Consider the following 11,876-nt stretch of genomic DNA (forward strand, 5'->3'; position numbering starts at 1 on the left):
TAGCAGATCAGTCACCGTCACTTCCTGAATAAACCCTTGATCTTCCGGCCTCTCGATTTTGTTTGGAACGTGCCCATCAGCTCTCAGACTCCCACTCCCCAGAGATACTGATTAATTGAGACTCAATTTCACCTCCCACACTACCCAGTTGGAATTAGCCCCTTTTGTCTCTGTGCTTGCAATTAAGCTTTATACCTCCCTTATCACCATTTTTGTATTATAGTTGGGAGTCTATGAGCTTTTGGGAAGCAGAGATCATGTCCTCAGACCTCTAAACCACCAGCACCAGCTCTGTGCCTGTTATATGGCAGGCTTTTGATGAACGCTTGCTGAACTGGATCTGGGGGTTTGATCGAGAGAAGAGCTTAAAGATGCTCTCCCCTCCCCGTTGACATTCTTTGCCTGACATTCTTTGCCCACACAGTGTGGCCTTATGACAACACTTGGCAGGAGAGTGATGGCTTGGAATGAAGGAGGAGTAAGCTGTCCTGTCCAGTGATGTCTCTGCCCATTCCACATGGTTCTCCGAGCAGTGACAAAGTATTAGCATTCATGAGTATTTTGTGTCTTGCCTGATATCACTGTTAGAACCCTTTTCCTGACAGCTTCACCATGGTTATGTCAGTGTTGATGGATGCTGCCTACTTTAGCACATTCTGGTCTGTAGGCATATACCTGCCATGCAGTGCTCTGGGAATATGATGAAATTCCCCCTTTGAAGCTCTGGTTGATTTGAAATCCACAGAGGAAGGTAATTAAGTTGAATAGAAGCTGCAGCTTGCAAAACCTATGGCATTATCCCACTTTTAGCTCATTAAAACTGCTGCTCTGCAAATTGATTTGAACCTTTGTTTCAGGAAATTGTGCTGCAATTCCCTGAGAACAAAGTGATGCAGGCGAGGTGATATAGAGGAGCCAGTGAAGGACTCTGAAGGTAGGCATGGCCAGCCGGACACTCAGCTCACATGCTGTGCTCCCCTGCACATGGAGCCGTGGGAGGATGGAGTTTTGATATTGTTCAATCTGGGAAGATTGAACAGAAACACTGATGACAAGCTGTTTTGGATGTAGGAGGGGAGTGCCTGAAAGTTTTGGAGATCTTGCAAAGGAAACTTGGAAATGTTCCAATTAGTCTTCTGAGTTTTGTTTCCTTTATAGGCAAAAGATACACGGGAGCCTAAAGGGAAGGTCCGGAAGTCACAAGAGTAGGTGGCCTTGTCTTGGTGCCTGGTCCCCAAACCCACCCACTGGTTAAGTCTTCCATCTGTTTAGAATTCAGGGATGTTTGTGATTTTCCAAAGCTAAACAGATGTGGGGGCTCTAGGCTCCTTTTCTTAGACAAAGTTTTGCAGATTCAATCCTCTCAGCTTTAGAACCAGGTTTAAAGCAAGTTGTATAACCTGGGGCAAAATTAACAGAAGATGATTGGGAGATGGGTGAGGGAATAGGCTTCATCTTGATAAATCAAATCTCAGGGTGGCTGTCGAGGACCACAGGTAATTCCTGCTGGGCTGGCTCAGCTAACAGAGTGGAAGACCAACATTTTTGGAAAAAAATAAATTGTGATCTACCGTAATTACAGAAATCTTTTTATTTATTTATTTTTTTGGAAATGGACTCTCACTCTGTCACCTAGGCTGGAGTGCAATGGCACGATCTCGGCTCACTGCAACCTCTGCCTCCCGGGTTCAAGCAATTCTCCTGCCTCAGCCTCCCGAGTAGGTGGGACTACAGGTGCCTGCCACCACGCCCGGCTAATTTTTTGGATTTTAGTAGAGACGGGGTTTCACCATGTTGTCCAGGCTGGTCTCAAACTCCTGAACTCAGGCAATCCGCCCACCTTGGCCTCCCAAAGTGCAAGAATTATAGACATAAGGCACCGCACCTTACCTGAAATCTGTCTGTTCTTAAAACCTGTCAGCTGATGTGTTCTAGCTCGGAAAATCATCTCATCTCAGAGATGTGCAGCTGTGGGCTCTGCTGTAGCAAATACAGCTGGCTCAGTCACATTTATCTGACTTAAGCAAAGCTCAAGGACAAGCCACTGTGGCTGCCAACACCTGAGGTCAGGGACCTGGATTGTGAATGGGCTCTTTTGTACTCTTTTCTTGCTTCTTGAGGTCTTCTTATGGTGTGGATTCTCCCACCACCTTTTTTTTTTTTTTTTTTTTTTTTGAGACAGGGTCTCACTCTGTCACCCAGGCTAGAGTTTAGTGGTGCAGTTATAGCTCACTGCAGCCTCCACCTCCCAGGCTCAAGCAATCCTCCCACCTCAGCCTCCTGAGTAGCTGGGACCATAGGTGTGTACCACCATGCCTGGCTAATTTTTTTTTCTTTTTTCTTTTTTTTGGTAGAGACGGAGTCCTGCTATGTTACTCAGGCTAGTCTTGAACTCCTGGGATCAAGTGATCCTCTTGCCTCAGCTTCCCAAAGTGCTGGGATGACAGGCGTGAGCCACTGCGTCCAGCCCCGATTCTTTTTTGTAGCATCATTGCATGCGTCCCTCCTGCCCATTCCCTCTCTGACTGTAGTTCATGAGCTTATTTACTGCACTAGCATGTCCTGGGGTCACTGTGTGCTGCTGTGCAGAGGATTTGGCAAAAGGATTGTGGGGAAGGGGGTGATTCTAGCTGGCAGGATGATTCTGCAGAAAATACAGTCCGTCCTTTCAAAGAATTTATAATCAGCAAAGCATGTGGCCCAATGAGCTGTACTACAACGAGGTAAGTACTAGAAATATGAACAAAGTGTCAAAGAGGAGAGAAGCATGAATTTTGCCTTGAGGAGTTGGAGAATATCTCACCTCATAATGTCTGAGCTGGGCCCTGCAGAACAAGTAGGGTAGAGAGGGCCAGGCCACATGCCCCTTCTATGCTTCCAAGGAACCCTCCCGAGGCCAGGCGCAGTGGCTCACACCTGTAATCCCAGCACTTTGGGAGGCCAAGGCGGGCAGATCACGAGGTCAAGAGATCGAGACCAGCCTGGCCAACATGATGAAACCCTGTCTCCACTAAAAATACAAAAATTAGCTAGGCATGGTGGCACATGCCTGTAATCTCAGGTACTTGGGAGACTGAGGCAGGAGAATCGCTTGAACCCAGGAGGCAGAGGTTGCAGTGAGCCAAGATCGCACCACTGCACTCCAGCCTGGCGATACAGTGAGATTCTGTCTCAAAAAAAAAAAAAGGAACCCTCCCTGTCGACAAAAGGAATCAAACTCTGTAAAATATTTGAAGAGATTTATTCTGAGCCAAATTTGAGTGACCATGGCCCATGACACAGCCCTCGGGAGGTCCTGAGAACATGTACCCAATGTGGTCGGGGCACAGCTTGATTTTATATATTTTATGGAGGCATGAGACATCAATCAAATACGTTTAAGAAATACATTGGTTTGATTCAGAAAGGCAGGGCAGCCTCAAAGCGGGGGCTTCTAGGCTATAGGTAAATTTAAATATTTTCTGGTTGACGATTGGTTGAGTTTATCTGAAGACCTGGGATTAATGGAAAGGAATGTTCAGGTTAAGATAAAGGATTGTGGGGACCAACTTTTATTGTGCAGAGGAATCTCTTAGATAACAGATTTCAGAGAGAGACAGCAGATTGTAAAATGTTTCTTTCTTTCTCTCTCTTTTTTTTTTTTTTTTGAGACAGAGTCTTGCTTTGTCACCCAGGCTGCAGTGCAGTGGCATGATCTCGGCTCACTGCAACCTCTGCCTCCCAGGTTCAAGCAATTCTCGTGCCTCAGCCTCCCGAGTAGCTGGGATTCCTGACGTGTGCCACCACACCTGGCTAATTTTTGTATTTTTAGTAGAGACAGGGTGTCACCATGGTGGCCAGGCTGGTCTTGAACTCCTGACCTCAGGTGATCCACCCACCTCAGCCTCCCAAAGTGCTGGGATTACAGGCATGAGCCACCGTGCCCAGCCTAAAATGTTTCTTATCAGACCTAAAAGGGTGACTGGCTCTTAGTTGATTTTCTCCTGGATCTGGAAAGAAAGGCAGGAAAACAAAGGGGGAAAGGGATTCTCCATAGAGTGTGGATTTTTCCCACAAGAGACTTTGCAGGGTAATTTCGAGGTATGGCAAGGAAATATATTTTGGGGTTAAATATTTTTTTCCTTGTCTGATAATGTTATGCCAGTCAGATTGAAAAGTAAGTCACAATATATAGGGTCAAATAAAACCCATCTGATGAGGATTATGATTTGTAGGGTATGACTCCTTAGACCGCTTAGGTAGGAATTTGAGCAAGATAAAAAAAAATGGAGCTTAGTCCTCATCCCAAATCTCATAGCACTTTACTTTTTTATTTTTATTTTTATTTTTGAGATGAACTTTCGCTCTTGTTGCCCAGGCTGAAGTGCGGTGGCACCATCTCGGCTCACTGCAACCTCTGCCTCCTGGGTTCAAGAGATTCTCCTGCCTCAGCCTCCCGAGTAGCTGTAATGACAGGCACCCACCACCATGCCTGGCTAACTTTTTGTATTTTTAGTAGAGATGGGGTTTCAGCATGTTGGCCAGGCTGATCTCGAACTCCTGACCTCAGATGATCCACCTGCCTTGGCCTTCCAAAGTGCTGGGATTACAGGCATGAGCCACCTTGCCTGGCCAGCACTTTACTTTAAAATCATCTGCCATTGAACTCTGAGTTCCTGAAGGACAGGATCATAATTTATTCCTTGTTTTATTCTAGTTTAGCACAGTGCCTAGCCTGGCATGCAATGTTGATCATCAACGTGGTAGACAGAATAGTGGTCCTCCCAAATATCCCCATCCGAATGCTCAGACCCTGTGTGGATGTCCACTTCCTAACCTGTGGGACCTGCTTCTTTATATGGAAAAAGGGACTTGGCAGGTGTGCTTAAGTGAAGAATTTTTTTTTTTTTAGACTGAGTCTTGCTCTGTCGCCCAGGCTGGAGTGCAGTGGTGCAATCTCGGCTCACTGCAAGCTCCGCCTCCCGGGTTCACGCCATTCTCCTGCCTCAGCCTCCTGAGTAGCTGGGGCTACAGGCGTCCACCACCACGCCTGGCTAATTTTTTGTATTTTTAGTAGAGACGGGGTTTCACTGTGTTAGCCAGGCTGGTCTGGATCTCCTGACCTCGTGATCCACCCGCCTCAGCCTCCCAAAGTGCTGGGATTACAAGGGTGAGCCAACGTGCCTGGCCTAAGTGAAGGATTTGAGGTGAAGAGATTCTCCTGGATCTTCTGAGCAGGCCCAGTGTAATCACAGGGGCCCTTCTAAGAGGTAGGCAGGAGAATCAAAGTAAAGAGGCAGAGAGGCCATGATGGAAGCAGAGACTGGAGTGATGCAGCCACAAACCAAGGAGAGCCTCTGACTCCAGAAACTGGAAAAGCAAGGCGATCAGTTCTCACCTGAAGCTTCCAGAAGGAACAATCCCTGCGGACACCTTGATTTTTGCCTCCTGAGACTCATTTCAGACTTCTGATCTCCAGAACTAGCAGAATAAGTTTGTGTTATTTTAAGCCACTAAGTTCCCGTTATTTGCTACAGCATCCATGGAAAGCGAACATACTCAGTAAACGTGTGTGTTTAAGTGAAGGAGGCCCCATGTGGGAGGGATGTCAGCTGGCTTGGTATGTTTGAGAAACAGTGTTCTCCAGAGCAGTCAACGCTTACCAGTGGCAGAGAGAGGGTCAGAGAGCCCTTAGGCAGTGGCAGAAAGAACAAAAATGAGGAGATGGATTTGGGAGTCATTTCAGAAGCAGAATCTGCGAGGCTTGACTCAGTGAGCAAGATAGGAGTCCGAGAAATGACAGCAACTTCTGGCTTGGGGGCATAGGTACATAGGGTGCCCATCGAAGTGAGGGAACAGAAAAGGCAGAGTCGGTTTGGTTAAGAAAAGTCATGGGTTGGGGCCAGGCATGGCGGCACATGTCTATAATCCTAGCACTTTGGGAGGCGGAGGCAGGTGGATCACCTGAGGTCAGAAGTTCAAGACCAGCCTGGCCAACATGCTGAAACCCCATCTCTACTTAAAAAAAAAAAAAAATCAGCCAGGCATGGTGGTGTGCGCCTGTAATCCCAGCTACCTGGGAGGCTGAGGCAGGAGAATCACTTGAACCCAGGAGGCAGAGGTTGCAGTGAGTCGAGATGGAGCCATTGCACTCCAGCCTGGGCAACAAGAGTGAAAAAAAAAAAAAAAAGCCATGGGTTGGGTTTGGACTTAAGCACGTGGGGTGGCCTAGAACTTCCAGAGAACAAGGTTTCTGCAGAAAGCAAGGCAACACACCGGATCTGACACCTGCATGAGAGATGGGCAGGAGCTCATGATGATTACGGGAACCGACGTCCTGGAGATGAATGGGATTTCCTTGAAATTGTGATGTGAGATGAGACCTGGCAGAAAACACCAAAGTTTAAAGGGCAGATGGTAGAAGCGCAAACATTGTACAACGGAAATCTTCGGGGGAAATTTTGGAGAATTTTATGAAGGAAGCAGAGGTCAAAAGTACAAGGCCGGGTTCGGTGGCTCACACCTATAATCCCAGCACTTTGGGAGGCCGAGGTGGGTGGATCACTTGAGGTCAGAAGTTCGAGATCAGCCTGGCTAACATAGTGAAACCCTGTCTCTACAAAAAATACAAAAGCTAGCTGGGTGTGGTGGTGCATGCCTGTAGTCACAGCTACTTGGGAGTCTGAGGCAGGAGAATTGCTTGAACCCAGGAGGCAGAGGTTGCAATGAGTCGAGATTGCGCCACTGCACTCCAGCCTTGCAATGAGCCAAGATTGTGCCATTGCACTCCAGCCTGGGCGACAGAACAAGACTCTGTGTCAAATAATAATAATAATAATAATAATAATGTAGCAGTAAGGTAGAGCTAGCTATGTATGAAAGTCATGTCCCCTAAATGATGAACATTTCCAAAAAGTCCGGGCTTTCACATTTAGGCAAAAATTCTTGTCAGAAGCAAAGTCAAAAGGACAGAAAGTATCACTGCTTGTAATGGCAATGACCTTAAATAACTTTCTCCAGTGTGCAGGATCAATGCCTTGTGTGGGGATTACTTTATGGCTTCAGTGGTTGCAATTGAGTGAGACTGAGAAACGAAGGGTTGGGGAGGCCAGGGGCAGCTGCGTCCCAGCCTGAATACCAATCATTGGTTTAATAGATACTTTCCACATCATAGGTTTATTAATACCTTGTCTCCACTTCTAATCGTTTCTGAAAGCGGGCAGGGTATAAATTAGAAATGGATTTGTAAATAAAATATTTGGTCAAAATGGAACAAGTCTCACTGGCAGGGGAAATATTGAGATAGGATGTGATTAAAATCCATCTTAACCAGCACAGCCAGAAAAAAAATAGAGGTACACAGAGATCCTTGTAATTTTCAGTTTAAGGAGGGACTAAGCACCAAGCCACTGGAGCAGGTCCTACCATGTGCTGGCCAGAGAGAGAGGGAGCCATCTCTTGGTTCTCCCAGGAACCTGGGCAGAGGCCAAGTGAGGGTTGGGAAGGGCTCTCATCAGACTGGTGGGAAACCAGCAGCCTTGGTTCTAATTTAGGTTGGTGCAAACATAATTGCAGTTTTTGCCATTCCTTTTTTTTTTTTTTTTTGAGACAGAGTCTCGCTCTGTTGCCCAGGCTGGAGTGCAGTGGCAGGATCTCGACTCACTGCAACCTCCACCTCCCGGGATCACGCTATTCTCCTGCCTCAGCCTCCCGAGTAGCTGGGAATACAGGCACCTGCCACCACGCCCGGCTAATTTTTTGTATTTTTAGTAGAGACGGGGTTTCACCGTGTTAGCCAGGATGGTCTCGATCTCCTGACCTCGTGATCTGCCCACCTCGGCCTCCCAAAGTGTTGGGATTACAGGCGTGAGCCACTGCACCCGGCTGCCATTTTTTTTGAGACAGAGTCTCGCTCTGTCACCCAGGCTGGAATGCAGTGGCAGGATCTTGGCTCATTGCAACCTCCACCTCACAGGTTCCAGTGAGTCTCCTGCCTCGGCCTCCCAAGTAGCTGGGATTACAGGTGCCCACCACCTCGCCTGGCTAACTTTTTTTTGTGTGTGTATTTTTAGTAGAGACAGGATTTCACCATGTTGGCCAAGCTCGTCTTAAACTCCGGACCTCAGGTGATCCGTCCGCCTCGGCCTCCCAAAGTGCTGGGATTACAGGCTTGAGCCACCGCTCCTGGCCAGTTTTTGCCATTCCTTTCAATGGCAAAAACTGCAATTGCATTTGCACCGACCTAATAGTTTCGATATTGTGTTAATTGTGGTGATTTTGCATTAATTTTAATTTTAAAAAAAGTCCCAGTCAGTATATCCAAAACAACCGAAAGCAGGGACTGAAGCAGAGCGTGAAGCCATGTTGATAGCAGCAGTAAGTCACAAGAGCCAAGAGTTGGAAACAACCCAGCGTCCATCAATGGACGAGTGGATAAACAAAATATGGGACTACGTAGAGTGGGATATTGCTGAGCCTGAAAAAGGAAGAGAGTTCTGATACCTGGTACCTTGTGAATGAACCTTAAAGGCATCAGCAGCCGAGGGAAATGAACCAGTCACAAAAAGATCAATACTCCGTGATTCCACTGATCTGAGGTACCTAGAGGAGTCAAGCTCCCAGAGACAGAAAGTGGAAGGGTGGCTGTGGGAAGGAGAGGACATGGAGTAAGTGCTTGTGAGTTTCAGCTTGGGATGACGAAGCGTTCTGGAGATGCACGGTGGTCAGAGTTGCACAATGTGAGTGTATTTAATGCTACTGAACTCTACACGTAAACGTGATTAAGATAGTAATTTTACATTATGTATATTTTACCACAGTTCTTAAAAAATCGCACTTAAGTCTGGATCTTGATGAACTAGTTGCTGGTCCTGCCTCTGCTGCCTTCTTTGCCTCAGGGAAGATGATGGATGTAAAAAAGCCGAGAAAGCCTGGGCAACATGGCGAAACCCTGTCTCTAAAAAAAAAAAAAAAAAAAAAAAAAAAAAAATACAGAAATTAACCAGGTGTGGTGGCGTGTGCCTGTGGTCCCAGCTACTCGGGAGGCTGAGACGGGAGGATCACTTGAACCCAGGAGGTCAAGGCTGCAGTGAGCTGAGATCCCTCCACTGTATTCCAGCCTAGATGGTGAGTAAGCCTCTGTCTCAAAAATAATAATAATAAAATAAATAGATAAACAAAAAATGCTGAGAAATTGCAAGCGTGACAGGACATCAAGTTGTGCTGGGTGTCAAAGTCACGCAGTTCCAGGAGATGAGGTGGGCGGATCACCCGAGGTCCGGAGTTCGAGACCAGCCTGGCCAACATGGCGAAACCCCGTCTCTACTAAAAGTAAAAACATTAGCCTGGCGTGGTGGCAGGTGCCTGTAATCCCAGCTGCTCAGGAGGCTGAGGCAGGAGAATCACTTGAATCGGGGAGGCGGAGTTTGCAGTGAGCTGAGATTGTGCCACTGCACTCCAGCCTGGGCGACAGAGCGAGACTCCATCAAAAAAAAAGAGAAGAAAGAAAGAGAGAGAGAGAGAAGGAAGGAAGGAAGGAAGGAAGGAAGGAAGGAAGGAAGGAAGGAAGGAAGGAAGGAAGGAAGGAAGGAAGGAAGGAAGGAAGGAAGGAAAGAAAGAAGGAAAGAAGGAAGGAAGGAGGGAGGGTAGGAGGGAGGGAAGGAAGGAAGGAAAGGAAAGGAAAGGAGGAAGGAAGGAAGGAAGGAAGGAAGGAAAGAAAGAAAGAAAGAAAGAAAGAAAGAAAGAAAGAAAGAAAGAAAGAAAGAAAGAAAGACAGAAAGAAAGAAAGAAAGAAAGAAAGAAGACAGACAGACAGAAAGAGAAAGAAAGAAAGAAAAAAGAAAGAAAGAAAGAAAGAAAGAAAGAAAGAAAGAAAGAAAGAAAGAAAGAAAGAAAGAAAGAAAGAAAGAAAGAAAGAAAGAGTCAGTCACGCAGTTCCAAGCAAGGAGTGAGAAGCCATGGGCTTCTGAGGCCAACCATAGGCTTCAGGGCAGATGGCACTGTTGTTCTGTGGTTGGGCTGTGGGTGGCCTTCAGAGCAGGACCTGCACGGACCCTGAAGTGAGGCCTTCAGTCCCTGCCAAAGCCGACCATTTTCCCCTCTGGACATCCTTCTGGCAAGCAGCATTTGGCAGGTGGGGAGTAAGACGTTTTCCCTCATTGGTTTGGTTGACTCTATTTTGCTTTGCTCCATTGCCTCTTTCTGGGGCAGATGCCAGGATGTGTGGCTCTCTGGCAGACAGCCTCCAACCCTTTGGTTTGCATTGCAGTTCTGGCTGTGCTGAAGTATATCTTAAAAGAGTTAAAAGCCTGGGAAGCCGAATGTATTCTGTTTGGTGGATATTCCATTCAGATGTCTTTTGGGGGCACCAACCCATAGGCACCCATGAGGAAGTAGAAAACGCATGCCAAGGCCCTGGGCACGGTGGCTCACACCTGTAATCCCACCACTCTGGGAGGCCGAGGTGGGTAGATCACCTGAGGTCAGGAGTTTGAGACCATCCTGGCCAACATGGTGAAACCCCGTCTCTACCAAAAATACAAAAATTAGCTGGGTGTGGTGTCAGGCACCTGTAATCCCAGCTACTTGGGAGGCTAAGGCAGGAGCATGGCTTGAACCTGGGAGGTGGAGGTTGCGGTGAGCTGAGATCGCACCACTGCACTCCAGCCTGGGTGACAGAGCAAGACTCCATCGAAAAGAAAAGAGAAGAGAAGGGAGAAGAGAGAGAAAATAGAGAAGAGAAAAGAGAAGAGAAAAAAGAGAAGAGAACTGAAAAGAAAAGAAAAGAAAAAAGGCACGCCAGTCTGATTCTGCTAAAAGTAAAAAGAGTAATAAAACAATAATATGGGAGCCAGGCATAGTGGCTCACACCTGTAATCCCAGCTACTCCAGAGACTGAAGCAGGAGGACTGCTGGAGCCCAGAAGTTTGAGGCCAGCCTGGGCAGTGTAGCAAGACTCCAATCTGTTAGAAAAAAAAAAAAAAAGCAGGCTGGGTGTGGTGGCCTCATGCCTGTAATGTCAGCACTTTGGGAGGCCAAGGCTAGTGGATTGCTTGAGCTGAGGAGTTAGAGACCAGCCTGGGCAACATATTGAAACCCCGTCTCAACAAAAAATGAAAAAAATTAGCTGGGTGTGGTGGCACACGCCTGCAGTCCCCACTACTTGGGAGGCTGAGGTAGGAGGATCACTTGAGCCTAGGAACTCGAGGCTACAGTGAGCTGTGATTGTGCCACTGTACTCCAGCCTGGGCACTGTACTCCAGAATGAGACCCTGTCTCAAAAAAGAAAAAACCCGATAATATCAACCTCCAGAATGGTTATCAATGGGAGGAAGTTATCTCTCTTCCTTCTTCCTCATAAATTGTGGCCTCAGCTCCCTGGCTGGCCAGGACTGTCATCTTCTGATTCTCCTTTACCTGGAGCAAGTTTATTTCCTGGCTGGATCTTTGCATCTTTGAGTGAGTCTTCTCTGACACCCCTCCTAGCCCAGCCCCCCACCCCCGAGGTACCGCAGGCAAATTGAAAGAATGAACTTCCCCTCAGCTTTCAGATGGGACTAGTAAGGGGTTGATATGTGGGCTGATGTTTGTACAGTTTTTCTCCAGAACAAGGGTAAACACACGTTTTTATACAGGGTCAGATAGTAAATATTTTCAGCATTGCGGGACAGAAGATCTCTGTTGAAACTACTCAATGGTGACGAAAACAGCCACAGAATGGGTGTGGCTGGGTTCTAATCTAACTTTATTTACAGACATTGAGATGTGAATTTCGTATCATCTTCATATGTCATGAGAGATTCTTCTTCTTTTTATCTTTAAATTATTTTATTTTTATTTTTTGTAGAGATGGAGTCTTGCTATGTTGCCCAGTGTGGTCTCAAACTCCTGGACTCAAA

The sequence above is a fragment of the Macaca thibetana genome, chromosome 16 (genome assembly GCF_024542745.1).
Source record: "Macaca thibetana thibetana isolate TM-01 chromosome 16, ASM2454274v1, whole genome shotgun sequence".
Taxonomy (NCBI): domain Eukaryota; kingdom Metazoa; phylum Chordata; class Mammalia; order Primates; family Cercopithecidae; genus Macaca; species Macaca thibetana.